Source organism: Cervus elaphus, chromosome 12, assembly GCF_910594005.1.
Source record: "Cervus elaphus chromosome 12, mCerEla1.1, whole genome shotgun sequence".
Lineage (NCBI taxonomy): Eukaryota > Metazoa > Chordata > Mammalia > Artiodactyla > Cervidae > Cervus > Cervus elaphus.
In genome coordinates, this window is record NC_057826.1 from 10,267,075 (window position 1) to 10,294,717 (window position 27,643).

At 44.6% G+C, this 27,643-nt stretch overlaps 1 protein-coding gene across 8 annotated transcripts in view; it reads left to right on the forward strand.

The window, feature by feature from the left end:
• Positions 1–27,643, forward strand: part of STON2 (stonin 2) — a 159,662-nt gene that overhangs the window by 108,737 nt on the left and 23,282 nt on the right. The gene's annotated exons all lie outside the window — the stretch shown is intronic.

A 27,643-nucleotide genomic window follows, 5' to 3' on the forward strand; every position in this document is an offset into this window, starting at 1 on the left:
CACCGCACACCACACACACCACACACACCACACACACCACACACACACCACACACACCACACACCCCGCACACACCACACACAGCACACACCACACACACACCACACATGACACACCACACACACCGCACACACCACACACACCACACACCACACACACACCGCACACACCGCACACCGCACACACACACCACACACCACACACAGCACACACCGCACACACCACACACACCACACACACCGCACACCACACACACCACACACCGCACACACCACACACACCGCACACACCACATACACCGCACACCGCACACACTGCACACACTGCACACCACACACACCGCACACCACACACACCGCACACACCACACACCACACACACCGCACACACCGCACACACCACACACCACACACACCGCACACCGCACACCACACACACCACACACACACCACACACCACACACCGCACACACCGCACACCGCACACCGCACACCACACACCACACACCGCACACACCACACACACACCACACACACACCACACACCACACACCGCACACACCACACACACCGCACACACCGCACACCGCACACACCGCACACACCACACACCGCACACACCGCACACTGCACACACCGCACACCGCACACACCGCACACACCGCACACTGCACACACCGCACACACCAGACACACACATACACACACAAATCCCACACCCCACACACACACCTCCCATAACACATACATACATACTATACACACACACCCCACACGCACACATCCCACACACCACACACACACACCCCCCACACTCACACACCACACACACACCCCACACACAACACACAACACACCCCCCGACCAGACACACACACACACCCCACACTCACACACACCCCTGACCAGACATACACACCACACACACCACACACCCACACACACCACACAACCCTCCACACACACCAGACACACACACAAATCCCACACCCCACACACACACACCCCCACACCAAACACCATACACACACACACATCCCACACCACACACACACATACTATACACACACACCCCACACGCACACATCCCACACACCACAGACACACACCCCCACACCACACAAACACCATACACACACACACAAACCACACGACTCACACACACACACCGCACACACACACCATACCACACACACACACAAACACACACACCCAACCAAACACACATACCACACACCACACACACACACCACACATACAGCACACCACACATCCCCCCAACACCACGTACACACACACACCACACCCACCACACACAGACACACACACACACACACACACATACACACACACGTCCACTTTGCTTATTCACATACTTAAGCAGAGACCGTATGGTATGCTATGCTGGCGAAAAAACAGGAAATAACTGTGTTGGGCTAAAACGCAGCCAAGCCATAAGGCTCTTATGTCTCCCTGGGTAATATAAATTCCCACTCCTTTATATACAAGACTAGACACAGCAAAGATTACCTATGGGGATAGGGTATTTTCCTATCTGATGTCTCCTGGCCCGTTTGTTTCAGAGAACATCAGCTATAAGCAATCTCTTGGGTTTCCTGGGGAGTTGCCTTTTTTTTTGTAAGAGTTGTCAGGAACAAATACCACTTTAACAAAATTTTCTAAAAATAAAAAGTCTGTATTTGCTTGGCTGCCCGGGTCTTCTGTAGCCCGAGGCTCTCCCTCGCGGCCTGCAGGCGCTCTAGCTGTGGTTTGCCGGCTCAGCTGCTGCTGCGTGCACGAGCTTGGTTGCTCCTCAGTGCGTGGGGTTTTATTTCCCCAACCAGGGATTGTACCCACTTCCCCTGCGTTAGAAAGCAGATTCTTACCCCCTGGACCTCCAGGGAAGTCCCAACAAAATTCTTTACAAATGTTTTCAGCTTCTCTTAAATCTCAGCTCTGCCACTTCCTAACTAGATGCATGGGCGTGTTATTCAGCCTTTCTGTGCTGCTTTTTCTTCCTCTTTATGTGGTATTAGTAACAGCATCACCCTCATAGGATTCGTGTGAGAAGCAAAGACCAACCTGAAAAAGCTTTTTCACAGTGCCTGGCACGTGGTAGAAATTTAAAAATTATCATTTTTTTAATTCCAGTAAGAAATATTTCAGCCTTTTCTCCTTTGCCCCTCCAGAATTAGAAACAGCCCTTGACGTTTGATGCTCCTGAGTATCAGGGTTTTTATTCCAGTTTTGTGGAGGGTGGTGGGAGGAGAAGAGCAGAGACCATTGACCATTGCTTTACGCACACTCACCGTTCAGCCCAAACACACGGACTCACGCCCAACACATAACAGGCCCTGTAGGAGCATCAGTGGCACCGGTTGACATGATCATGGATGAACATGACATGGACATGATCATGGGTGACAGATCTAGTCACTTAACCATCTCATGTTCAGAGGCACTTTTAAAAAGTTTAAACGTAGATCAAGTATCAACCTTCCTGAGCTATCCAGTCTCTCAGGACTCGAGAGAAAAGGATGTGAGTAACTGGACCAGGAAAAAAGGCACAGAAGGAAGGAAACAGGAGATGTCCTATGCATCTCCACTGTGAAAGAGCTGTCAACACAACTGGGCTGAGTAGCATTAGCATGGCCAGGAACCTGAGCCTTCCTAGCCCTAGTTTCCTGGCCCACAAAATAGGGCTGATAATCAAACATACAATGAGATTTTATATATACATATATATATATATGTATGTGTATATATATATACACACACACACACACATACACTTATGCGTACATTTACTTAGCTCATGGATTTAAGGCCAGGTATTAATAAGTACTCAGTAAATGTTAGCCACAATTACTCACGCACAACACCTGGATACTTAAGCTATTTAGAGGCCAATTAGACTTCTGATGGCTCAGACAGTAAAGAATCTGCCTGCAAGGCAAGAGATCCAGGTTCGATCCCTGGGTCGGGAAGATCCCCTGGAGAAGGGCACGGCACCCCACTGCGGTATTCTTGGCTGGAGAGTTCCATGGACAGATGAGCCTGGTGGCTACAGGCCATGGGGTCGCAAAGAGTCGGACATAGCTGAGTGAGTAACACTAAGTAAGTGACTGGATTTCTCAACCCTGTATAACTTAGACCTCACCACCTGCCCTGAGGCTGCCGTTACTCACCTGTTGACCATGGAGGTGCACTGTCTGCAGCTCTGGTTAGTCTTGACAGTTCTTAAATTGAAATTAAATGACCCATTTTGAGAGTTCATAACTATTTTTTGATCATTGCCATAGATGAGAGAGAAAAAGCGTGTGACAAGCAGGCATGTGATATGGTAAGCAGACAGCTCTCTCTTATCGACTGCAGGATGGCATTGTGTATATTTCTATCTTTAACACGAATTCACAGTTTATCATGTCTTTTATTTGCGGTCTCATCAAAGCAATGTCGTATCCTTCATTCTAGTGGAAGTGAGGTGGCTTACCCTGTTTTATTTCACAGTAATAAGGTAGAAGAATGAAGATGAATTATAGGGTTTTAAAGACAAAACAAATTCTGGATCATCTCACACAGCTCCGTCACTCACAGGTGTGGAGATTGAGGCCCATGGGTGCTAGGTGAATTCTCTGAGTGGCCAAAGGACAGGTCTTCCACCCCAATTCAGGCCCTGAATATGGGGCCTCTTGATTTATTGCTCTTCCAGAGTGACCATGGACATTTGAGTCATCATTTTGAAATGTGCGCGTGGTCATCAGTGTGGGGGATTCTCAAACAAAACAACAGCACCTGTGACCCAGTCTCCTCCTGTCCTTGGCACAGCATCCCTGACTGTCTGTAGGAAATGCACGTTGTCTGTTATGTGACAGTGGCAGGGACGACAACGTGAACAGTTCCTGTTTTTCCCTCTGAAGAGTATCTCCTCCACAGACTCTGTGCCCACAGGCGCAGCCAGGATCCGAGAAGATCCGGATCCCTGAGCTCCATCCATGGTCCAGAGGGTTGACTGAAAGCACACTTCACAGTGGAATGCCGTTCTCCAGCTCTGCAACTCCAGGAAAGGCTCAGATCTGCAGAGCGTGAGACCCAGAAATGTATGAATAGTTTTACAATTGATTAAGTGATTTTTAAAAAAATTCTCCTAAGTAAAATTGTGTGATATATGTAAATAAACCAAAAGGTATAGAGAATGTATTTTGAGAAAATATGCATTCAGGCTGTGATAGCTCAAACCAAGATTCAGCCAGTTCTAGGATTATCCAGACTAGACCTAATTTTTCCCTGAACATACAGATTATTATCTTCCTAATAGTTCAAAATCCAAATATTTAGCATCTCTTTTTTTGTTTGTTTAAAACCAGTAATAGTAATAACTGTTACTTATTAAGCAACTGCTATGTGCCAGACACTATAATGAATGCTTTTCATGACCTCTCATTTAATTTCACAGGACTGTGAGGTAGTTATGAGTTGTCTCATTTTATGGATAAGGACACTGAGGCTCAGGGGTAAGGTAACAATTTTGTGGCTGTTTTGATGACTGATTTCTATTCCTGTCGAAGGTAGGCAGAGTAAAAGTTTTGGGCAGACATAAGGAAAGGTCGCTCAGCCCGTTGCTGAATCAAGTAAAGCTTTCCTTTTAGAAGATCAGCCTCTTCTACCTGGCAAGCACCACCCTAGAGACCAGCCCTTCTGAATTTTGAAATTCTGATTTTTGCCTGTCTAGGGAGGATTTCTTGTCCTGAATCCTCCCAGAGTCGCTCAGAGTATTTGTCTACGGGGAAAACATGTCTCTAGGTAAATCTGATTGTCCCTTGAGAATGTCTGTTTCCTCCATCAGTTCTTTCATTTTTCCCTACCCCGAAGTTACCCTGTCTGCACGGCCCCCTTCACCTCCCGTGGGTTGTTAACGATGAACTCGGAGCATGAGTGGTAGGCCTTGTGCAACACCAGGAAGCACACCTGTGAATAAATACCCCGGCTGTCGTAGTCCATAGACTCTGTGATTGTGTTCTGTAAGCTCAGAGTTCTTTTAAAAGTCATTTCTGGGTCTGAGCTCCGTTCCATAAATCCAGAGACAGTTTAAATCTTGACACTCCCAAATGACTATGCTAATGCATAAAACTCATACACTTCTGTTTGGCAAGTTCTTCCAGAATCAATTTACATTCCACAGGCAAAAGTCATTCTTCTTCCTTAGTTGTAATAATAAAAGCTAAGGCTGTAATAGCTTCAGTGGCGTGATCTCATTTACCAGTCACACCCATCAATCAGATAGACTGTTAGTCCCTTCTTTTTTAAAAAAATTGACATATTGTTGATTTACAACATTATATTATTTTCAGGTGTACAACATAGGGATTCAATATTTTTATAGTTTATACTCCATTTAAAGTTGTTAAAAAATAGTGTCTACATATCCCTACGCTGTAGAGTATATCCTTGTTCCATGTTAGTCCCTTCTTAACCGTAGGGCACTGAGGCTCAAAGAGGCTGTTTTGTGTTCAAGATCGTACCAGCAAGTATCAGTTAGAATCCAGATTTCTCTAAAAGTCAGTACTCTTAACTACTATATTGTATTATCTCTCTCTCTCTTTTTTTTTTATGATTTTTTTTAATTTTTTAATTTTTTTTTTTATTAGTTGGAGGCTAATTACTTCACAACATTTCAGTGGGTTTTGTCATACATTGATATGAATCAGCCATAGATTTACACGTATTCCCCATCCCGATCCCCCCTCCCACCTCCCTCTCCACCCGATTCCTCTGGGTCTTCCCAGTGCACCAGCCCCAAGCACTTGTCTCATGCATCCCACCTGGGCTGGTGATCTGTTTCACCATAGATAGTATACATGCTGTTCTTTTGAAATATCCCACCCTCACATTCTCCCACAGAGTTCAAAAGTCTGTTCTGTACTTCTGTGTCTCTTTTTCTGTTTTGCATACAGGGTTATCATTACCATCTTTCTAAATTCCATATATATGTGTTAGTATGCTGTAATGTTCTTTATCTTTCTGGCTTACTTCACTCTGTATAAGGGGCTCCAGTTTCATCCATCTCATTAGGACTGGTTCAAATGAATTCTTTTTAACGGCTGAGTAATATTCCATGGTGTATATGTACCACAGCTTCCTTATCCATTCATCTGCTGATGGGCATCTAGGTTGCTTCCATGTCCTGGCTATTATAAACAGTGCTGTGATGAACATTGGGGTGCACGTCTCTCTTTTTTTAAGAGAGATTTATAGAAACTTACTTACCAGCTTTCACTCCAAGTACGTTTTGATTGTCTTGCAAAATCAAACCCAGTTGACCTTGAGTAATAAAGGTTTGCCAGCTCTTGGGTCATGCTGAAGACAATACCACAGCTTCTGAAAACACTTCTGGAAAATGCAGCCCACAACACCTAGTATTATAATTGCATCAGTGCAATACATGTATGGCTCACCGTCTTTGGGGCTTCCCAGGTGGCACTAGTGGTAAGGAACCTGCCTGCCAATGGAGGAGACGGAAGGGACATGGGTTCGATCCCTGGCTTGGGCAGATCCGCTGGAGAAGAGCATGCCAGCCCACTCCAGTACTCTTGTCTGGAGAATCCCGTGGACAGAGAAGCCTAACGGACTGCGGTCCATAGGGTCACAAAGAGTCAGACATGGCTGAAGTGACTTAGCATGCAGGATGCCTGTACCATCTTAGATTTATTTGGAGTTGTAACTTCTGTTTCTTTTTTTTTTTTTTTAATCTCTTGTTAGTGCTGGCCTGTGTTCCTATTCTGTGAAACATGAAGGGCCTAAGAGAGCAATCTTTGAGGCGATTCCCCAGACACTCTCCCAGTAATAACAGTGTTCCTGTAGATTGGCTTTACAGGATAAATTTGATTTTTAGAAGTGCTTCTTATTTAAACAATATTCCACACAAAGTATTGTTTGCTCTTCCATTTAAATTATCAGTGCTCGTTATTATAGCTACCAGTAGAAAAGATAGCAATTATCATGCTTAGACACAGCTGCAGAGCAGCCTTTGCTCAATAATTTAAGGGGTTCATGCCCTATTGTACCTTTTTATTGTCAGCTTTATTGGAGAACATCCAGGTATAGCTAGATTTCCCCTTCTTCATTTCCCTAAGAGCCAACGTGTTGAAAATGCCATTGTTTTTCCTATCATGGTGAGTGTCAAGGCAGAGCCAGTTTTAGGATGTCAGGAAGCTCATAGTCTTCAAAAATTATACTGAAACTGGGATTTCTCTGGTGGTCCAGTGGCTAAGACTCTCCCGGAGGGGAGATGCAGGGGGCCCAGGTTTGACCCCTGGTGGAGGAACTAGATCCCACATGCTGCAGCTGAGACCTGGTGCAGCCAAATAGATAAATATTTTCAAAAAGCTGTGAAAAGCTATACTGAAATCATGAAAGTGTGTGTGAGTGGTCGAGTTATGCTTCGAGGCTTAGTGCCATGTATAAAAATAGAGAAAAAGTGTCAATATAGAGAAAGTAAAGGAAGGAATCAATAGGGTTTTTTGGTTGCAAGCAACAGAAGTAGATTCTGGCTACTTGGAAATAAAAAAGAGTTTGTTGAAAAGATATGGGGGAAGAAAGTGTGTTCACAGAATTGAAAGGAAGATTGAGAAATCAAGCTGAAAAGCCAGACACAAAAAGGGCAGCACCTGGAACAGTGTTTGGGTTTCTGGAAAGGATTTGCAGATGTTTCTTCCAATGCTATCATCACGATGAATGAATGACAGCCATCTGCAATTTTATTTTCAAAGAAGAGTTAAATTTCAGTGAAAGAATTTTACAGTGGCTTAGCTTAACTTGCATGACTATAGGAAGGCAAGGGACCTTTACTGACAGTCCTACCAGTGAGTCTAATGAGACAGTCCCTAAAAAATGCATCTTAGAGACTTTCCTGGTGATCCAGTAGTTAAGACTCTGTGCTTCCAATGCAGAGGGCATGGCTTCTATCCCTGGTTGGGCAACTAAGATCCTGCATGCCATGTGGCATGGCCAAAAAAAAAAAAGCATCTTAAACAAAATGCAAAAGTACTAACTATAAAGGGAAAAAAGCCTGATAAATTAGACTACATTAATTTAAAGATTGTCAATCAATAGACACTGGTAGGAGAGATAAAGATAAGCCACAGAATGAAAGAGGTTATTTATAATAGATATATCTGGCAAAGAGCTCATATCTAGAATATATAAAGAACTTCTACAAATCACCTTCTACAAAGCCGCAGATCACTCAATGGGCAAAAGCCTTGAAAAGCTATTTCACAAAATAGGGTATCCAGATGACCAATGAATACATGAGAAGTTGTATCACCTCATTAGTCATCAGTGAAAGGCCAACTAAAGCCACAATGTGACATCATGGCACACCCACCAGCACAGCTAAACTGAAAATAATAGTATCAGTGGCAAAGGTGTAGAGCTCCCAGAACTCTCAAACACTGAATAAGAATGTAAATTGGTATGGTCACCTTGCATACCTCACGACAGAAGAAGAATTCCATTGTTGGATATGTACACTCAAAAGGCATATATGTACCAAAAGTCATGTACAAGAATGTTCATAAAAGCACTAGCTATAGTTACTCAAATCTAGAATCTGTTAACTGTCCATTAACACCAGAATGGGTAAATTATGTCACATTCACACAATTAAATACATCACAGAAATGCAAATTAGTGTTTGTATAAAACCACCTGCAGCAAAATGAACAAATCTCATGATTATAAAGAGGTGTACTGTGTAATTCAATTATATAGTTACAGATAAACTAATGCATTTTTTAGAATTAAAATTAAAAACAGGTGAACTCCTAAAGTACTAGTCAGGACAGCAGGTAACCTGGGGGTGACTGAGGGGGTCATGAAAGGGTCTTCTGGGCTTCTGGCCATCTTGTCTGTTGATTTGGGTGTGAATTACCCAGGTGCCTTCACTTTGTGAAAACTTGCAGAACTTTTAAGTGTGTGATTTTTGCAATTTTCTTTCTCAATTGTTTAGTAAACAGTTTATGAGAAGGGAACCAGGGTAATGAAAGGCCTCCAGTCCTTGTGTGCCCTGGAGTAACGATGCCTGGGTTTGAACCTTACTCCATCCCCCCTGCCTGCATGACCTTGGGCCAGTCACTTCTTTGTACCTCAGTTTTGTCATGCATCAAAGGGAGATAATTGCAATACCTACTTTATTGGGTTGTTGGGAGGATTAAGTGAGATCAGATAAAGTGCTGGAAACAGTGTCAGATGTGCAGACAATAACCGTTAGGTACATAGATTGGGGAGTAATTGCTCCATACCAAAAAGGACTTCCCTTGTGGCTCAGCTGGTAAAGAATCAGCCCGCAAAGTGGGAGACTTGGGCTCGATCCCTGGGTTGGGAAGATCTCCTGGAGGAGGGAACAGCTACCCACTCCAGTATTCTGGCCTGGAGAATTCTATGGACTGTATCGTTCATGGGGTGGCAAAGGGTCAGACACGACTTGAGCGACTTTCACTTTCACTCTCAAATGTATTAGGGGGAATGTCAAGAAGCATAAAAATGCTGACCTGAAGGAGTTTATAGTAGTAATTAAAAAAGAAAAAGTGTGTAAAAGAATAAATAGTTGACACTACAAGGGAGTGTTGGGAAATTCCAGATGAGAGACACACATAAGAAAAGTCTAAGGATTCACTGGAAGAAGAGATCGTCGTAGAGTTTCCTGGGTGGAGCTCACAGAGAGCTGAGAGCAGGGGCTGCCGTTGGAGGGGAGTGAAGAGAAAGGAGTGCAGGCGGCTTGTTTACTGAGTGTTGGTTACACGGATGAGCTCAGTTTGTGAAAATGTATGGAGCTGCACGTGTGTGCACCTTTCTGTACGGGTGTTCTCCTGCAAGTATATGCAAAGGGCATTGGTTTTGAAACCTGGTGGATATCTGACCTCAAGCAAGTTACTTAACCTCTGTGAATTTCATTTTCTTCACCTATGGGTGCTAAGTCTCTTCGGTTGTGTCCAACTCTGTGACCCCATGGACTGCAGCCCGCCAGGCTCCTCTGTCCATGGGAGTCTCCAGGCAAGAACACTGAAGTGGGTTGCTGTGCCCTCCTCCAGGGGATCTTCACCGATAAGCTAGGACTGTCAACCTCCCAAAGGGTTGTCATGAGGATTTGGGAGCAGGTTATGTGCGATGCCTATTCCAGGGTGGAATGGCAAAATATTTCATGCCCCTGATTGGTTCCCTAGCGCAGAGGCTGACATTTCCTGCATTAAGATTTGGGGCCTCCACCTGGGATTTATTGTTTTGTTGGGGGAATGACCTCATGTCATTGTTGCTGTGGATGGAACCTGTCAGAGTGCGCCAGAGTGGTGGAGCAGTGACTCAACTCCGGGGACAGAGGGCGCTTCTCTCATCAGAGCCGCTGCTTGACAGGTGCCCACCCCGCCCCCGCCCCCGCCCCCCTGGTTTCCGTTTCCTGTGTTTAGTCAGCCACACCTGCAACGGGGAGGGTGGCACCCAGTCCAGGAACTGTCTGCTGAGTGCTTGCTGGGTACCAGGCATTCTGGCAGACTCTGATGGAGCATGCAATAGTGACTAAAAGCAGGGCTAAAAGTGCAATGAAATAAAGCAGAGGCCTTGCCTTCAAATAGCTTATAGTCTAGTAACAAGATGTACGTGTTTCTTCTGAAAGCTTTTCCTTCCTTCTCTTCTGGTATCCTCTGCTCACCTGTACATATTCTAGTCTTTTCATTCTCATCATCATCTATCTCTTTCACTCACTCACACACACACACACACACACACACACACATAGACGCAGCCTTCACTCAACTCCATGTACACAGGCTAAAAGCTATTTACATGGCCTCTATCTAACAAAACAATCAAGGCAGCATAGTATTGAATTGGCCAAAAACGTTTGTTCAGGTTTTTCCATAACATCTTACAGGAAAACCCAAATGAACTTTTTGGCCAACCCAGCGTATTTTTTCCTTGGGTCCCCCACACTGTGGATGACCATGTGTTCTGTTAGTTACAGTAACAGAAATAGCCATTTACTAGGTGTCCATTACACACAAAGGACTATGCCAGGCTCTTGTCTACATCATTAAACTCTCACAACATCCTCCAAGCATCGTTATTGCACATTATAGGTGAGGAACCTGAGGCTTGGATAGCTTCCATAATTTGCCCAGCATCACCCACAGCCCAGTTGTGACACAGTGCGAGCCAGCTCTCTCTCTGGGTGCTGGGCTCCTGGTAGGGCTGTTCAGGGTTTGCGCGAGGGATTAAATCACGCAAACACCCTTCTCCATCAGTTTGTCAGTCAACTGTGCGCATGTAAACCCGTGTAGTTAGGAGAGAGGTGGGCTCCGTGGTCAGCTCTGGCTGTCACCATTCTACCTGACTGGAAATGGCAATGAAGAGCCAGTCAGCCTTGCACACAGTTTCTGAGTTCTTTTTTGTAAATACCTCGGTATTCAGTGGCACTCGACAGAGGACTGCATGGTTGGATGGCATCACTGACTCAGTGGACATGAATCTGAGTAAGCTCTGGGAGATGGTGAAGGACAGGGAAGCCTGGCATGCTGCAGTCCATGGGGTTGCAGAGTCGGACATGACTCGGCGACTGAGCACCAGCAACTCAAGCTTTTCAGCTTCAGAAGGTGAATCATTCTTGTATCGAGAGCTGAGACTTTCTGGGAATGACACACATTTACAGTAGGAGATGTCTGTTAGCAAGATGACTGTCACTAGTGATTTGTTAAAAAACTAAAAGCCATTAATACTATGAATTGAGTTCCTTATGTATGTACTTTGATCTTTCCAGGTATTATTTTTGGTTCTCCCACAACCTTTCAAATTGTTGGAAAGTCACATTTCACACATGGGAATCCTGAGCTGGCATCTTAGACAGGTGTATTCAGTTACAAATCTTGAGCTCTTCCTCAGGGCCTGAAGGCATTCTGTCTGTCCTTACATTATCAACTCAAATATTTGTTTGCCAGTTTGGCTTCAGTGAATTCCACAGAATTACCAGTCATTTCTGTTCTGGTTTCACATAGCACTTTGCATGGACCTGTCAGAGCACTTTGTGTTGGTTTGTAATTGCTTTCACTGCATCGTGGGGCTTCCCTTGTGGCTCAGCTGGTAAAGAATCCGCCTGCAGTGCAGGAGATCTGATATGGGTTTGATTCCTGGGTTGGGAAGATCCCCTGGAGAAGGGAAAGGCTACCCACTCCAGTATTCTGGCCTGGAGAATTCCATGGACTGTATAGTCCATGGGGTTGCAAAGAGTCGGACACGACTGAATGACTTTCACTTTCTTTCACTGCATTGCAATTGATTATTTACCTGCCTGTTTTTTTCTGCTAGATTCTAAAATTGGAGTGTAGACCTTGATGCTGGGAAGGAGTGAGGACAAAAGAAGGGGGCAGCAGCGGATGAGAAGGTTAGGTAGCAGTATCAGTGACTCAATGGACATGAATTTGAGCAAACTCCAGGAGGTGGTGAAGGACAGGGAAGCCAGGCGTGCTGCGGTCCATGGGGTTGCCAACAGTCAGACATGACTTAGAGACTGAATGACTCCAAATAGTTGATTTACAATGTTGTGGTAGATTCTAGTGTACAGCTAGACTCTGAACTCCTTAAAGGTAGTGATAGTGTCTTATTTTTTTCATGACAGGCCCATCACATTACCTAGCAGTTTTGTGTAGAGAAAGAACTGGGTTCAGTTTTGCTAACATTACACACTCAGCGCTTGCAACACTGACTGCACAAATTATATGCTCAATAAATATTGAATGAATTAACGTAATCTTGGACACTGCTTTTCATCTGTGAATCTTTTCCATTATTAAAATAGGGATAATGGTATCTCCTTTATTGTGTTGGTATGAGGTTGAATGAATGAATGAAACCAAGGTGAGCAATGGTGTGATAGTGACTTTTGAGATTCAGATAGTGGTTTAATGATTCATTGTGTTTCTGTATATAAATAGTTCATTTATGTTTATCGCTGTAGAAGTGTTCTCACATTTTCTAAGCCCTTCTGGTGGATGTGTTGTATCTAGTTGTTGCTTCATCTCTTTGTTGTTGTTGTTCATCGTAGCATCATCATAAGATACTTCCCTGGTTATGTGTTATATGGCCATTTGTATAGCTTCTTTGATTCCCTTTCGTTACCTTGTTGCAATGCCGAAGGGCTTCGATACAATATTGAATAAAGTGATGAGTTTTGGAAGAAAGCATTCAGTATTCCACCAATGTGAAGTTAGCTGGTCTTTTTATGACACATGCCCTTTATCAGATGGAGAAGTTCTCTTCCATTCCTAGCATGCTGAAAGTTTTTATCACTAAAGGGCCTTACATTTTACTAGATACTTTTTCTTAATTTATTGAGATGATGTCACGATATATTCTTGCACAACGCTATTCTGTGCACATATGGATAACTTTCATAATATTCCTGCGAGGTGAAGAGGAGTTGCCTAAGAGGACAGAAGTCCAGGCATGTGTATTAAAATGACCACCAGATCCTAGTACCATACAGGTTTGGTGTCACATGACAGTTAACTTTTGAACACTTCTGGCTGGAATTTTTAGTTTCTCCTTCATCAGCCTTCATGACAGCACAGATGTCTTATATTTTGGTGCTAAAGGTGGGACTTCGGATGCTTTTTATTATTTCACTTTTCTGTATTTTGTAAATTTTCTTCAGTGGACATGAATTACTTGTGTTAAAAAAAAAAAAAAGGTTTTTTAAACTTCTGTGTAGTTAGATTATGGATAGTAAGCTTTAGACCCATTCCTATCAAGTCTTTTTGAAATTATATCCAAGTCACCTTCGATTAGTATTGGGTGTTTCCTAAATCTCTGAGAGCAGCACATTCACAAACCATTAGTAATGGATGGCTAAAGCCTTCTTTGTTGGTCTTTTTTTAAGTCGCGTAATTACAGGAGATGCTCATTTTTCCTTCTGTCCCAACATTGGGTTCCTAGATGAACTCCCCAGTGCAATTCAGTTCAAAAAAACTTTATATAAAAAAAAAAAAAACAAAAACACCCAGCTTATTTTTATTCATTTGGCTGCACTGGGTCTTAGTTGCAGCATACAAGATCTTTAGTTGTGGCATGTGGGATCTAATTCCCTGACCAGGGATTGAACTCAGGTGCCCTGTGTTGGGAGCTCGGAGTCTTAGCCACTGGACCACTCGGGAAGTTCCTCCCCCTGCCAAAAGGCTTTTATGTAGCCTCTCTTCTCCAGGAACTTACTGGCCATATTTGGAAAATAAACACAAGGGTCCCGCCTGTGGGTGTTGGAATAGAAGTGTAGACCAGGAACTCCAGGCCTGCTTGGGTGTTTAATGACTTCCAGCAGACAGAGTCTGAGTCCAGGCTGACTTCACCCAGAGGTGACTCTTTCTGACCTTGGCTTTGAATCCTGGCATCTTTGTGTGTCTCTGAAACAGGGAAGCTTTAGAGGCTTGGAGCTTGAGAAGCCTCCCTCAGAGCAGACCGAGATTGGCAGCCCTAGGATAGAGAACAGGGACCAGAGACAGGCTGTTACTTCCAGAGGCTGGGCTTTGTTTTTTGTGGAGCAGGAAGTCATTATCTGGAGAGTCACAAACGCTTGAGAGTTCATCTCTTTCCAGAAAAGGGAGTGTCACCTGCCTGCCAGTAGAGTACTTTTATCACCAGAGCTGCCAAGCCCCCCAAGGAGTCATTGTAAGTCATTGTCCTGTCAAAATAATCACTCTTTTCTTTTCTTTCTTAATCACAGTTTCCTGATACAGGAAGTGTTTCTGATTTTTAATCAATACGTGATGTACCTGCCTTCCCCTATGTGGGTCCCTGCAGATTCACCTACTAGTGAATATCAGTTATTTTCATTGCTTTATGTTGGTTGTTAAAATTAAACCTTTTATACTAAGCGAAAAGAAAGAAAATCTCAAAATGAAGAAATTAGTGCCCTCTTTTTCCTTTTATTAGTAATAATGAAAATAGATTGTATAGTGGCAAATCCCTAGCAATGCAATGGTTAGGACTCTGTACTTTCTTTGCCTAGGATGTGGGTTCAATCCCTGGTGGGGGAACTGTGATCCCTGCAACATGCTTTTGGATTTAGGTCCTTTGCTTAACTTCTCTCATATATGCAAAGAAGGAGCTATTGTTGGGGCCAGTGTGAGGAAAGCAGGAGAGACTCCATCTTAAAGCCTGTCATCCGTCTTAAAGACAGGATGCGAACTGGGCCTGAACCCTGCCCAAGAGTGAGGAAACCATCGCTAGTGAAAACCAGGTCTCCTGGAGACTTCCCTCCCTATAGATAACAAACGGAGATTATAGTGGAGGTCAGGCTGCCGCTGTTAGATTAGCCTTGGAGACACCCCCCTTGATATATAATCATTGTGCCCCCTCTTTAACCTTAATTGTTTATTTTCCTGGCACCTACTTGTTGTAAAACCCAGTCATATACAACGAAGAGGTTGCTAATGTAACCAGTCATGTAGTGGGGGGTATAAAACCGGCCATCTCAGAAACATCAGGGTCCTTGTTCGGAACTGATTCCCCTTGGACCCGCTGGCGTAATAAACTGTATTCCACTGTCTTAAGTGTCCTCCGAGGTCTGTTTTGTGACTCTGGATTCCACAACACTGGAACAAGTTTCCACATGTATTTTTTTGTTTGTTTGCCTGATTTTCATTTTTCTGGCTGCGCTATGAGACATGTGGGATCTTCTTTCTCCGACCAGAGATTGAACCGGTGTCCCCTGCAGTGGAAGCGACTCAGTCTTAACCACTGAATCTCCAAGGAAGTCCCAGCCGCATGTATTGGTTGGCTGGCTATGCGTCCAGCTGCAGAGGAGATTCATTATGACCCCCAGGAAAGGCCCCCGGTGAGGACAGAAAAGTTCCTGTTTTTACAGAGTGAGACGCAGATGTTTGTCAACATTTCTGTGCGTCACAGCCAGGCTGGAAGCTTCAGGCTTGGAAACGGTCCTGATCCCATTGCCTCATCTCTGCAGCCCCTCACTATCAACAGGAGGCACATTTACTTCCTGAAACAAATCATCAGCATCGATTACCCTTCATGCGGTGTCATACTTTCTTATTACTTTTCACACGTCCTGCCCCTCCCTACAGAGGCAGCAAGACACTGCATTTAGGGACTGGAATAACTATACTTGCATGCTCTGCATTCCAAACCTTTGTAGCAAACATAGCGCTCATACTAATGGCTCGGTCAGATCCTGCCAACAACTGCTGGCACGTACTTGTTGTGAATGTTGTCCCGTGAAAAGTCTCATCAGAGAACGTGAAGCCAAAACACCTAGGCCCTAAAACTGCATGTGTGGAATGATCCCTGCTTTGTAGAGAGGTGTGTGCTCATGAACGTGTCAGAGCAGAGTGAAACAGCTTGGAGGAAGTGCACTGTGATGGTGACATCGATCGCCTCAGGTGGCTGCAAGATTTGGGTGCTTTTAACTGTCTGTGTTTCTGCACCATCCAAATTTTCTAAAACATGACTTCTTGCTTAGAATTATCAAAAATTTCGCCTCATTTGTATTATAGAAGCAAACTTTTATTTGCTTTAGGATTTGGTGACGAACATTTATAAAACTGGCGTGCTTTAAATTGAAATCACGGAACTTCCCTGGCAGTCCAGTGGCTGAGACTGTGCTCCCAATGCAGGGGGCCCAGATTTGATCCCTGGTCAGGGAACTGGATCCCGCATGCTGCAGCTAAAGATCCTGCATGCTGACAGTAAGACCCAGCACAGGCAAATAAGGGCTTCCCTGGTGGCTCAGCTGGTAAAGAATCCTCCTGCAATGCGGGAGACCTGGGTTCGATCCCTGTATTGGGAAGATCCTCTGGAGAAGGAAATAGCAACCCACTCCAGTATTCTGGCCTAGAGAATTCCATGGACTGTGTCTAGTCCATGGGGTCACAAAGAGTTGGACACGACTGAGTGACTGAACTGAACTGAACTGAGACATTTAAATAATAATAAAATGAACTCAAATGTGAGTACATTAAGTTCTGTGGGCCTTAAATCTTGCATTTTCCCCAGTGGTGGTAAAGAACACTCAACCCTGGTCCCAGGCACAGTTGGGGAGCAAGTCACTTAAGGGGCATCTGTCAGTTCAGGGGGTATAAAGGTGTGAAAGTGTGATCGCTCATCTACTTTCCCCTCTTCTCTGCTTATTTCATTTCCTGTCCTTACTCAGAAACACTTACTGTGGTCTCTGGGAGACTTTTGAAAAGTCCAGGACCTCTTTGACCTGATATGCAACTGAGCGTCTCAATACACAAGTTTGAGTTTAATGTCTCTGTAAATAAGTCTGTAAAAATTTACTCTTAAGATGTGTTTATTTGGCTGGGTTTGTGTTGCTGGGCGTGGGCTTTCCCTAGCTGTGGCGAACAGGGGTTACTCTCCGCCTGGGGTGTGTGGGCATCTCCTTGCGGTGCCTCCTCTTGTTGCCGAGTATGGGCTCTGGGCCCTCAGGCTTCAGTAGTTGTGGCCCGTGGCTTCAGTTGCCCCACGGCATGTGGGATCTTCCTGGACCGGGGATCGAGTCCCTGCACCCTGCATTGGCAGGTGGATTCTTAACCCCTGGATCCCCAGGGGAGTCCTGTAAATAAGTCTCTAATCCAAGACTGTGTTCTGCATGTCCATGGTCTTCTATTTCTAAAAAATGTAATAATTGCCCACCTCAGATCCACTCACACAGCCTGAGGAGCTCTAGGACTTGCCTGGAACCTCAAACCACCTCACTATCTGAAAAGGAATCACAGGCCTTCCCAAACAGGGGTCGAGCACTTTTGGATGTGTAGACGCATGTTCCCATGTGTTATTTCATGCTTGCTTCCAAACCTGAAGAGGGATTGTATTCATCCCATGTTAAAGGAGGAAATGGCACAGAGACTTGCCTGAGACCACCAGGGGTTTGTGGCAGAGCCAGGACTAGAAGAAAAACCGTCTGTGCTGGGGCTTTACCAAAGCTCCCGCAGTGCCAAGTGTCTCTTTTCAAAATCTTTCCCAAGGGTACTGGGACCCTAAGGCGTACTGTGATAATGATCCTCCTAATACTTATATTTGCTGTGTAAGCTTTAGATACATTAACTCAGTCCTCACTGCAGTTTAAGCGGTCAGTACTGTTATGACCTCCGTTTTCAGTTGCGGAATCTGGGGCTTTGTGCATTTGTCACACTGCACTAAGTAGTAACGAGTGCTCTTGGCCAAGGTCACAGAGCTAGGACAGGAGCCGGCCTAGAGGCAGAGTGCGTACTCTTGACCACTGGACAGGGCAGTCAGGATCCACTTTCCACCTGTGTGTGCCCAGGGTGACCAGGGCCAAAGACAATTCTAGGGCTGAGAGCCTTGTCCTTCCCTCCAAACTTGCAGTTTGAAGGTATGTGTCTTGTATTATTTAAACAAGAAGAGTACTGTCCTACTTCCTTGCAGAAACAGTAAGGAGAATAGAGAGGAGCAATAAAATGGAAACACTTTGGCTCAATAGCCAGACACATTTAGAAGGTTCTAGGAATTTACATCCGCCCATGTTTCCAACGAAGATCTTTCCACCTTTCTTCCTCCTGGCAGCTAAGGAGCTTGGACTGCAAGCAGCAGTGGCCAACTCGACTACCTTTAAAGGAAAGGAATTTATTTTAAGGATATAGTTGTTTACAGAATCAGAAGAAAAGCTAAAAACTCAAGCTTGCTGTGTTCGCTTTTACTGTGTTACAAAGCACCCTGAAAATTAGTGCCTCCCCGCAAAATGACCATTTGTTCAAGATTAGCTCAAGATTCTGCAACTTGGCAATCTGGGCAAGCTTGAGCAGTTCCCTGTCTAAGCAGAGCTGACTTATCTCCTTAGCGGGTCACGCATGTGTCTGTAGTCAGTGGCCTGGTTGACTTGGGTGACTTACTTCAGCTGGTCACTCATCCCCCTGCAGCCTCATTCGAATGATGAGTTCTGGGTTCCAAGTAGAGCAGAAGAGGGCAAGTCGTAGCTCACCAGCACTTTTCAGTTTTCTGCTAGCAGTGTATTTGCTCTAGACTAAAGCAAGTCATGTACTCTGTCTCAAAGTCAATGGGCGAGGGGGGGGGCGGGCTGCCTGAGTGCATGGTTAGAGAAAAGATTGTGTGGTCATTTTTGCTGTCTCCCACAGATGGTCAGGTTAGTCCTTGGACTGCAAGGAGATCAAACCACTCAATCCTAAAGGAAATCAATCCCAAATACTCACTGGAAAGACTGATGCTGAAGCTCTAATACTTTGGCCACCAGATGTGAAGAGCCAACTATTGGAAAAGACCCTGATGCTGGGAAAGATTGAAGATGAAAGGAGAAGAGGGTGACAGAGGATGAGATGGTTGGATGGCATCACTGACTCAATGGACATGAGTTTGAGCAAGTTCCAGGAGTTGGTGATGGACGGGGAGGCCTGGCATGCTATAGTCCATGGGGTCGCAAAGAGTCAGACATGACTGAGCGACTGAACTGAATACAATATTTGTTTTTCTCTTTCTGATTTACTTTGCCCAGTATAATAGGCTCTAGGTTCATCTACCTCATTAGAACTGACTCAAATGCATTCCTTTTTATGGCTGAGTAATATTGCATTGTATATTCATACCACAGCTTCCTTATCCATTCATCTGTTGATGGACATCTAGGTTGCTTCCATGTTCTAGCTATTGTAAATAGTGCTGCAATGAACACTGGGGTACATGTGTCTTTTTCAATTTTGGTTTCCTCAGAGTACATGCCTAGTAGTGTGATTGCTGGGTCATTGGCGGTTTTATTCCTAGTTTTTTAAGGAATCTCTATACCATCTTCCATAGTGGCTGTATCAATTTACATTCCCACCAACAGTGCAAGAGCGTTCCCTTTTGTCCACACCCTCTCCAGCATTTATTGTTTGTAGACTTTTTGATGATGGCCACTCTGACCGGTGTGAGGTGATATCTCATTGTAGTTTTGATTTGCATTTCTCTAATAATGAGCGATGTTGAGCATCTTTTCATGTGTTTATTGGCCATCTGTCTGTCTTCTTTGGAGAAATGTGTGTTTAGGTCTTTTTCCCACTTTTTGATTGAGTTGTTTATTTTTCTGGTATTGACTTGTATGAGCTGCTTGTATATTTTAGAAATTAATCATTTTCAGTTGTTTCATTTGCTATTATTTTCTCTCATTCTGATTGTTTTCTTTTCACCTTGTTTATAGTTTCCTTTGCTGTACAGAAGCTCTGAAGTTTCATCAGGTCGCACTTGTTTGTTTTTCTTTCTGTTACTCTATGAGGTGGGTCTAGAGGATCTTGCTGTGATTTATGTTGTAGTGTGTTCTGCCTGTGTTTTCCCCCAAGAGTTTTATAGTTTCTGGTCTTACATTTAGGTCTTCAATCCATTTTGAGTTTATCTTTGTGTATGGTGTTTGGAAGTGTTCTAATTTCATTCTTTTACACATAGCTGTTCAGTTTTCCTAGCAGCACTTATTGCAGAGGCTATCTTTACCCCATTGTATATTCTTGCCTTCTTTGTCAAAAATAAGGTATGCATAGGTGCGTGGGTTTATCTCTGGGCTTTCTATCTTGTTCCATTGGTTTATAAGAAGGAAAGTTACACGGCTCAAAATAGCCTGGAGTTAAAACTCCCCTCCAGGTCCTCCCCACCATTCCATGCAAAACAAAGAACTCTGTCACCGGAAGAAAAAAATGGACATTAAGGCTGATTATGCCCAGCTCCCAGCCAGTCCAGCCTCTGGCCGATCTCCAAAATTCCTTGCCTGTTTAAGAGATAGCTACTCCGAACAACCCTGGAGAAGAACAGGCCCCCTTAAGACACTAGCTTTCCACATACATGCCTGTATATACTTACTCTTTTCTTGGGTTAGTGTAGCATCTCGCTAATCTGACTGCTGCCCCTTCCCGCCTCATTAAATGTGACCTGTTCCTGTAAAGTGCCGGTCTCGTTCTTTTTCTGAACCTCGCCTTCTCTAACTCCCTTACCCTACATTTTATTTCTGTTTTTGTTCCAGTACTGTACAGTCTTGATGGTGGTGGCTTTGCAGTGCAGTCTTAAGTCTGGAGGATTGATTCCTCCAGCTCCATTCTTCTCTCTCAAGATTGCTGTGGCTATTCAGGGTCTTTTGAGACAGCCCCTCTTTCTAGCATTGCTATATGTTTACTGGGCACCAAGAGCATAGCCAAGAGACATCAAAAGACCAGTATTGTGATAGTGAGGTTGAATAATCTTTGGCCCTGGTGGCAACTCCAACAGTTATTTTTTAGATGAGTTTTATAATTTTTGCAGAGTTGGAAGACTGGTTTTAAAACTTCCTAGAGAGCAAGGTGGGTGATGGTCAAGTCAAGCTTAACTAGGTTCCATGCAACATGAAAAGGCTAAGATACAGGTTGTCAGCATGGCCACCAGGGAGCTGGAGCATTTACGATTCAATTATTGCCCAAACAAAAGGAGAGCTTCAGAGAGTAATACATCCTTCTTATTTGCCAAAGTACCTTTCCCTTTTGAGTGACAACCAAGACCGTATTTCTGGTTACAGTAGCCCACTCTGACAGAGACAGGGAAGAGGTGATATCTGTGTGTGTGTGTGTGTGTGTGTGTGTGTGTGTGTGTGTGTGTGTTTACCCATGCTAAATATTTAAAATATGCCTAGTGCACTGATCCAGTCTTCTCTAAATGTTTGGTCATGTCTCTCCAAAGGCTTGATCATGAACCTCTAATATTTGTATTTTTATAAATATATACTATATTATAAATGTATTTCTAAATTACAAACATACTAGATATTTTAGTGTATGTTTTCTAACATAAACAAAAAATAGAAATGTTTAAAGGATTCATTAAAGAGTCAACAAAAACAGCAGTTCTGGTATTTTTCTTCTCACGCCCAAGTGGCTCATTCTGTATACATACTCGGGTGCACTCCTCTGTGGGGCCTGCTGCTCTGGAACACTAAAACATCTTAGACTCAGCCTGCAATTACAAAGACAATTCTTAGTACCAGAGGGTTAATAGGAAGTTTTATGTCCTATCTTGACCAAAGTGTACTCATGATTTAGCACTTCCCTTATGTAGCTGATTCTAGCACTGTTTTGTGATAATCAAGGTGGCTTTGTGAATGCAGACTCTCACATCTCTTGTAATTCCTAAGCCTTTGCAATAATTGTGGAAAGATTCGGATTCATGGATTCGCAGCCTGAGACAAACATTCTTCTTTCTTTCTCCACCCCCCTTTCCTTTGATAATGATAAAACTTCCAAGGCATTTGTTTCTCCTTGCTTCTCCACCCGCCCCTTTTTTTGCTTCTTTAAGAACTCTGAAATAATGATAATATTTACATATTTTCATCATGATTGCTAACATTTAATGTGCTGTGGACCAGTTAAATTCACTGTCCTTAATTGATCTCATTTACCCTCACAACACTACAAAGTGGGTCCTATTAGTTCCCCTGAAGAGTTGATAAACATGAGGCTTAGAGAAGGTTCAGTAATGTGCCCAAGATCGCAGTTTTCCAAAGCAAGGCCATGTCAGTCTGATACCAAAGTCCTTTACCTTCTCTGCAGGGTCACAAATTAAGTGGTGAGGATGAGCATGGGGCCAGGAACTCAAGCCAGCATTAGCATAAACCACACTGAAGCTGTTTTCTACTATAGACCTTGTGTCCACCCAGGAGACCCCTACTGTTCATATGCTGGATGAAGAGGGTGCTGGGGCCAGCCAGGACCAGCACTGAGTGTGGTATGAATCGTCTGGGAGGAACTTTACACTCCATTTGCCTTTGAGGTCTTCCGAAAAATTTGACAGGTCCAAGAGTACAAATAGATCTCTGCCTGCTAGAATAAATCTATTGGCATGGTAGAAATTAGTTGTTTGCTGTTTTTCTAACAGATTATTTTAACTTAGGAGCTTCCCTGGTAGCTCAGTAAAGAAACTGCCTGCAATGCAGGAGACCCAGGTTCAATCCCTGGGTCAGGAAGATGTCCTGGAGAAGGAAATGGCAACCCACTCCAGTATTCTTGCCTGGAGAACCCCATGGACAGAGGAGCCTGGCAGGGTACAGTTCATGGGGTCGTACCAGTCGGACACGACTTAGTGGCTAAACTACCGTTTTAACTTATGTTTACAGTTTCTAAATCACACCTACCACCAGTCTGTAAGACTGTCTCCTTTGATCTCGGTAACTAAAAGGGAGCTAGACAAGTAGTGAAATGAAATCAAACTACTCCAAATTCAGTTGAAAAGAAGTGACTTACTGCATACAGGAGCTGTTTGGTTATCTTGCTGTTGTTGCCATTGCTGGAAAATTTACATCGAGAGCAATGAGCTTTGGGTAAGGAGCAAGGGGATCATTTGTACAGATCCTTCCAGCAGGAACTGCCCCTCACCTTGCCATGAGTGACCTTAGCCCAGCTGATTTATACCCCTCATCCCCAACAGACCTCTTGAATTCCTTCCAGAAGCCACCTTATAGCCTGGCAATGTTATAAAATGGAAGATAGGCTGGATACAGACTCAGTCAGGATGCCCGCTCTTCTCATTCCCAATAAATACAGTGTGCGCGAGTGTATAGAATCATGCTTGAGAGGCCCCAGCTCCGTTTCCTAACCCCCGACCAAATGTACAGTGTCACCGGTGGAGAAGTAGCACTTCCCGTCCCTGAGGTTCAGAGTGATCAGACGTTGAACCTGGTCTGCAGTAGAGCGGTTCTGCTGTGGAACTGTTTCAGGGCATTTCCCTGGGAAGGGAAAGAGGGCCTGACTGTGTGTACTCACACTGTATAAACTCATCATGGTTGGACACTTACAAGCAGATGACCCTCCCATGCTCCTCCCCCAGAATAAGTAGGCTCCATGTCCCAGACCTTGGAAATCAGAGTTACAAGTATTACATGTAAAGAAGACGACGAGTCCCAGCTCTGTAGGGGCGCAGACTGAATGGCAGGACATTTGTTGTTGCTGTTCAGTCACTCAGTCGTGTCCGACTCTTTGTGACCCCATGGACTGCAGCACGCCAGGCTCCTCTGTCCTCCACTGTCTCCCGGAGTTGGCTCAAATTCATATCCATTGAGTTGGTAATACTACCTGACCACCTCATCCTCTGTCATCCCCTGCTCCTCCCGCCTTCAATCTTTCCCAGCATCAGGGTCTTTTCAAATGTGTTAGCTCTTCACATCAGGTGGCCGAAGTATTGGAGTTTCAGCTTCAACAGCAGTCCTTCCAATGAACGCTCATGACTGATTTCCCTTAGGATGGACTGGTTGGATCTCCTTGCAGTCCAAGGGACTCTCAAGAGTCTTCTCCAACACCACAGTTCAAAAGCACTCAGCCTTCTTTGGGTGCTCCCTAACCCTGCACAAATCTGGTCCTTTTGTGTTCTCACTGTTGCAGTAACACATGCTAAAGGTGGAGAGGAACTTCTGATGAAGAAGAAGTTCCAGGGTGTGGGGAGCAACCTACAAAACCTGAAGCCTGATTTTTACCTGTTCATCTAGAGGGGTGAGGCTCTTAGACACTGAGCTCTCTGGCCAGATGTGACAGCAGGGTTCAGTCCCTTTAACCCTAGTGTAGGATGTGGGATCCACCCTGGTTTTTCACTAAAGTCCAGGACCTTGACTGCAGCGTTGCCCCCTTGCGGGTTCACTGAGTCCTTGGGGCTTATGAACACCCTGGGTCGTGGCTGGGGTGTGTCCTCACGTGGTGACCAGGTGAACAGTGAGTGAGGACGTGGGGGCACACACGGGTGAGACTCCCATGGTAGCGGTGGGGCGGGCAGTCCTGATGAGCGACCCGTCCTGACCACACTGAGGGCATGGGCGCTTGTCCCTGTTTCTGGGAGCTTGCCCGGTGCCCCTCTAGGCAGTCCTTTCCTGGGCCCCCAGCCCTGGCACTTGCAGGGCAGAAGAACTGTGCTCAAATCAGAGTCAGGATGGACACCTTTTTTTTTCCTTTGCCCCTCCGATATGTTCTCCTTGACAGTAACACCTGGATGTTGCTCCTTTTCTTTTTAGCTCCTGAACCAAAAGAGCCCTTTCCACTATCTTGTCACATCATAGAAGAGTGTGATGGGTCAGTAAGCAGAGAGCTTCACAGACTGTCCAAAAGGGCTCAGACCCTGGAAACTCCTCTTGGTTCACTCCTCTTTGGTGGGCTCTGAAAACAGTTTAGGGTGGGAGGGAAATGCAAGAGGCTTTTTTGCTATGGCAATGAAAAAATAAGTAAGACACAGATTAGTTTAGGTCATCAGATAGCATCACTAGTTAAGTCTCTGAGATGCCCTGATATATAAAATGTTAAGAGACTAATTCCGTCCTAAAGGAAGTTGGTCCTGAATAGTCATTGGAAGGACTGATGCTGAAGCTGAAACTCCAATACTTTGGCCACCTGATGCCAACAACAGACTCATTTGAAAAGACCCTGATGCTGGGAAAGATTGAGGGCAGGAGGAGAAGGGGATGACAGAGGATGAGATGGTTGGATGGTATCACCGACTCAATGGACATGAGTTTGAGTAAATTCCGGGAGTTGGTGATGGACAGGGAGGCCTGGCGTGCTGCAGTCCGTAAGATCGCAAAGAGTTGGACTCGACTGAGCAACTGAACTGACCTGAGGAGGCTAACTTATAAAATGGATTGCCAGTTTTTCAGTTTACTGTAGATACTGGAATCTAGTCCTGCTCCCCTGTCTGTGACCTCTGCTGGGAAACTGAAGTTGGCCCCTTCAGACAACAGCAAGGTGTTACAGTGGGATCTCTGCCCAGGTGGGTGTTGGAGAATAGAGCCTTCATCTCAGACAACATGAGAAGCCGGTATCAGAAAGGCACATCAAGTCAGAGAACCAGTGAGCCAGTTGAGTTGGAAGTTTAGTTGTCAGAGGAAGAAGCCAAAAGCAGGGATCCCAAGTGCTGAGTGTTGAAGAAGGCATGGGGAAATGGGTAGTGGTAAAACCAGGAAATATTTAGACACGCGTGTGTGTGTGTGGTCAGTCGTGTCCAACGCTTCGAAATCCTGTGGACTGTAGCGCTCCAGGCTCCTATGTCTGTGGGATTATCCCAGCAAGAATACTGGAGTGGGCTGCCCTTGCCTCCTCCAGGGATCTTTTCGTTCCAGGGACTGAACCCTCATCTCCTGCGGCTCCTTCATTGGCAGGCAGGTTCTTTAGCCCTGAGCCACCTGGGAAGCCCAAATGTTTAGAACCAGATTTTAAAAATTCAGAACAGATTAGGTAGGCACACCCAAAATACTGGGGAAGTTCCTGGGCCATTCATCAAACTTAAAGGCTGATGCTTGCTTTTGCGAGGGAAAATAAGTGATGAAATATGTTAGCCCATCTTGATAAGCAGGGAGGGAGCCGGCACAGTGAGCTCGATCAGTCATTGGAAGATGCTCAGTACTGCTTCTTAGCCCCTCTTAGCAAATACTGAATAAAAACCAGAACCTAGTGTGAAATGATAGAGACTCTGTCAAGTGGTGGTAAGTGGTAGTTTGACGAACTCATGTCTTCACCTTGAGGTGTCTCTGACCAGCATCCAAATATCCCCTCCCCAGGACAATAAATGCTAAGGACAGATAAACAGACTCAGACCCTCTGACTCCCCTTTTTATCAGTGTATTGTGATGATTAAGCAGGTCTCAGCTTATTTTATCCCAGTTGAGAAGCTCCCCTGATAAGGTTTAAATGAATAACTCCTTTCTGTCACCCGTACACCTCATATCAGGGGATGACTTCATGCCGAAACGCTTCCCTCTGTAAATGTCAGTCATTGTTTAACTTCTTTTCTCCCACTGAACAGTGCTCCTAAGAAGTTGTGTGTCAAGATAACTCTTGCCAATCTCAAAGGTAAATTAACCAGATTTTAACTTAATGAACAAGCGTTAAGACAATACCAGAGTTGATGAATATTAAAATTAGGACTTGACTTTCAGTTTCATTTTAGGCAGTTGACTTAAACTCACTGAGTGTCAGCCTTCTCAGCAAAATGAAGGAGTCAGGTTTTCTTATTTCTAAAATCTCTTCAGGTCAGAAAATTCTGTGTTCCTCTTCTCGCTAGAATTGATGCTTTTGAACTCTGGTGCTGGAGAAGACTCTTGAGAGTCCCTTGGACGAGAGGAAAATAAAACCAGTCAATCCTAAAGGAAATCAACCCCGAATACTATTGGAAGGACTGATGCTGAAGCTGAAGCTCCAATACTTTGGGCACCTGATGCAAACAGCTGACTCATTGGAAAAGACTCTGATCCTGGGAAATATTGAAGACAGAAGGAGAAGAGGGTGACAGAGGATGAGATGGTTGGATGGCATTACCAATTTAATGGACATGAACTTGGGCAAACTCTGGGAGATGGTGAGGGACAGTGAGGCCTGGCATGCCACCGTCCATGGCATTGCAAAGAGTCAGACACGACTTGGTGACTGAACACACACACAGATATTTAGGTGCCCACTGTTCATCCGAGGCTAGTCTTGCAGTATATGCTCTTGTGCAACAGTGACTGTTACTGCAATAATCTACTTGTTTTTGCCACTGCTCATAAATTCCAAGGAACAGCTCTCAGTAAGTGTTTTGCACTTGTCATTGCATTTAATAAACTAGGTTAACAAATGGGGGAGGAAGATGGCAAATCTCATCTGCTCTTTTCAAAA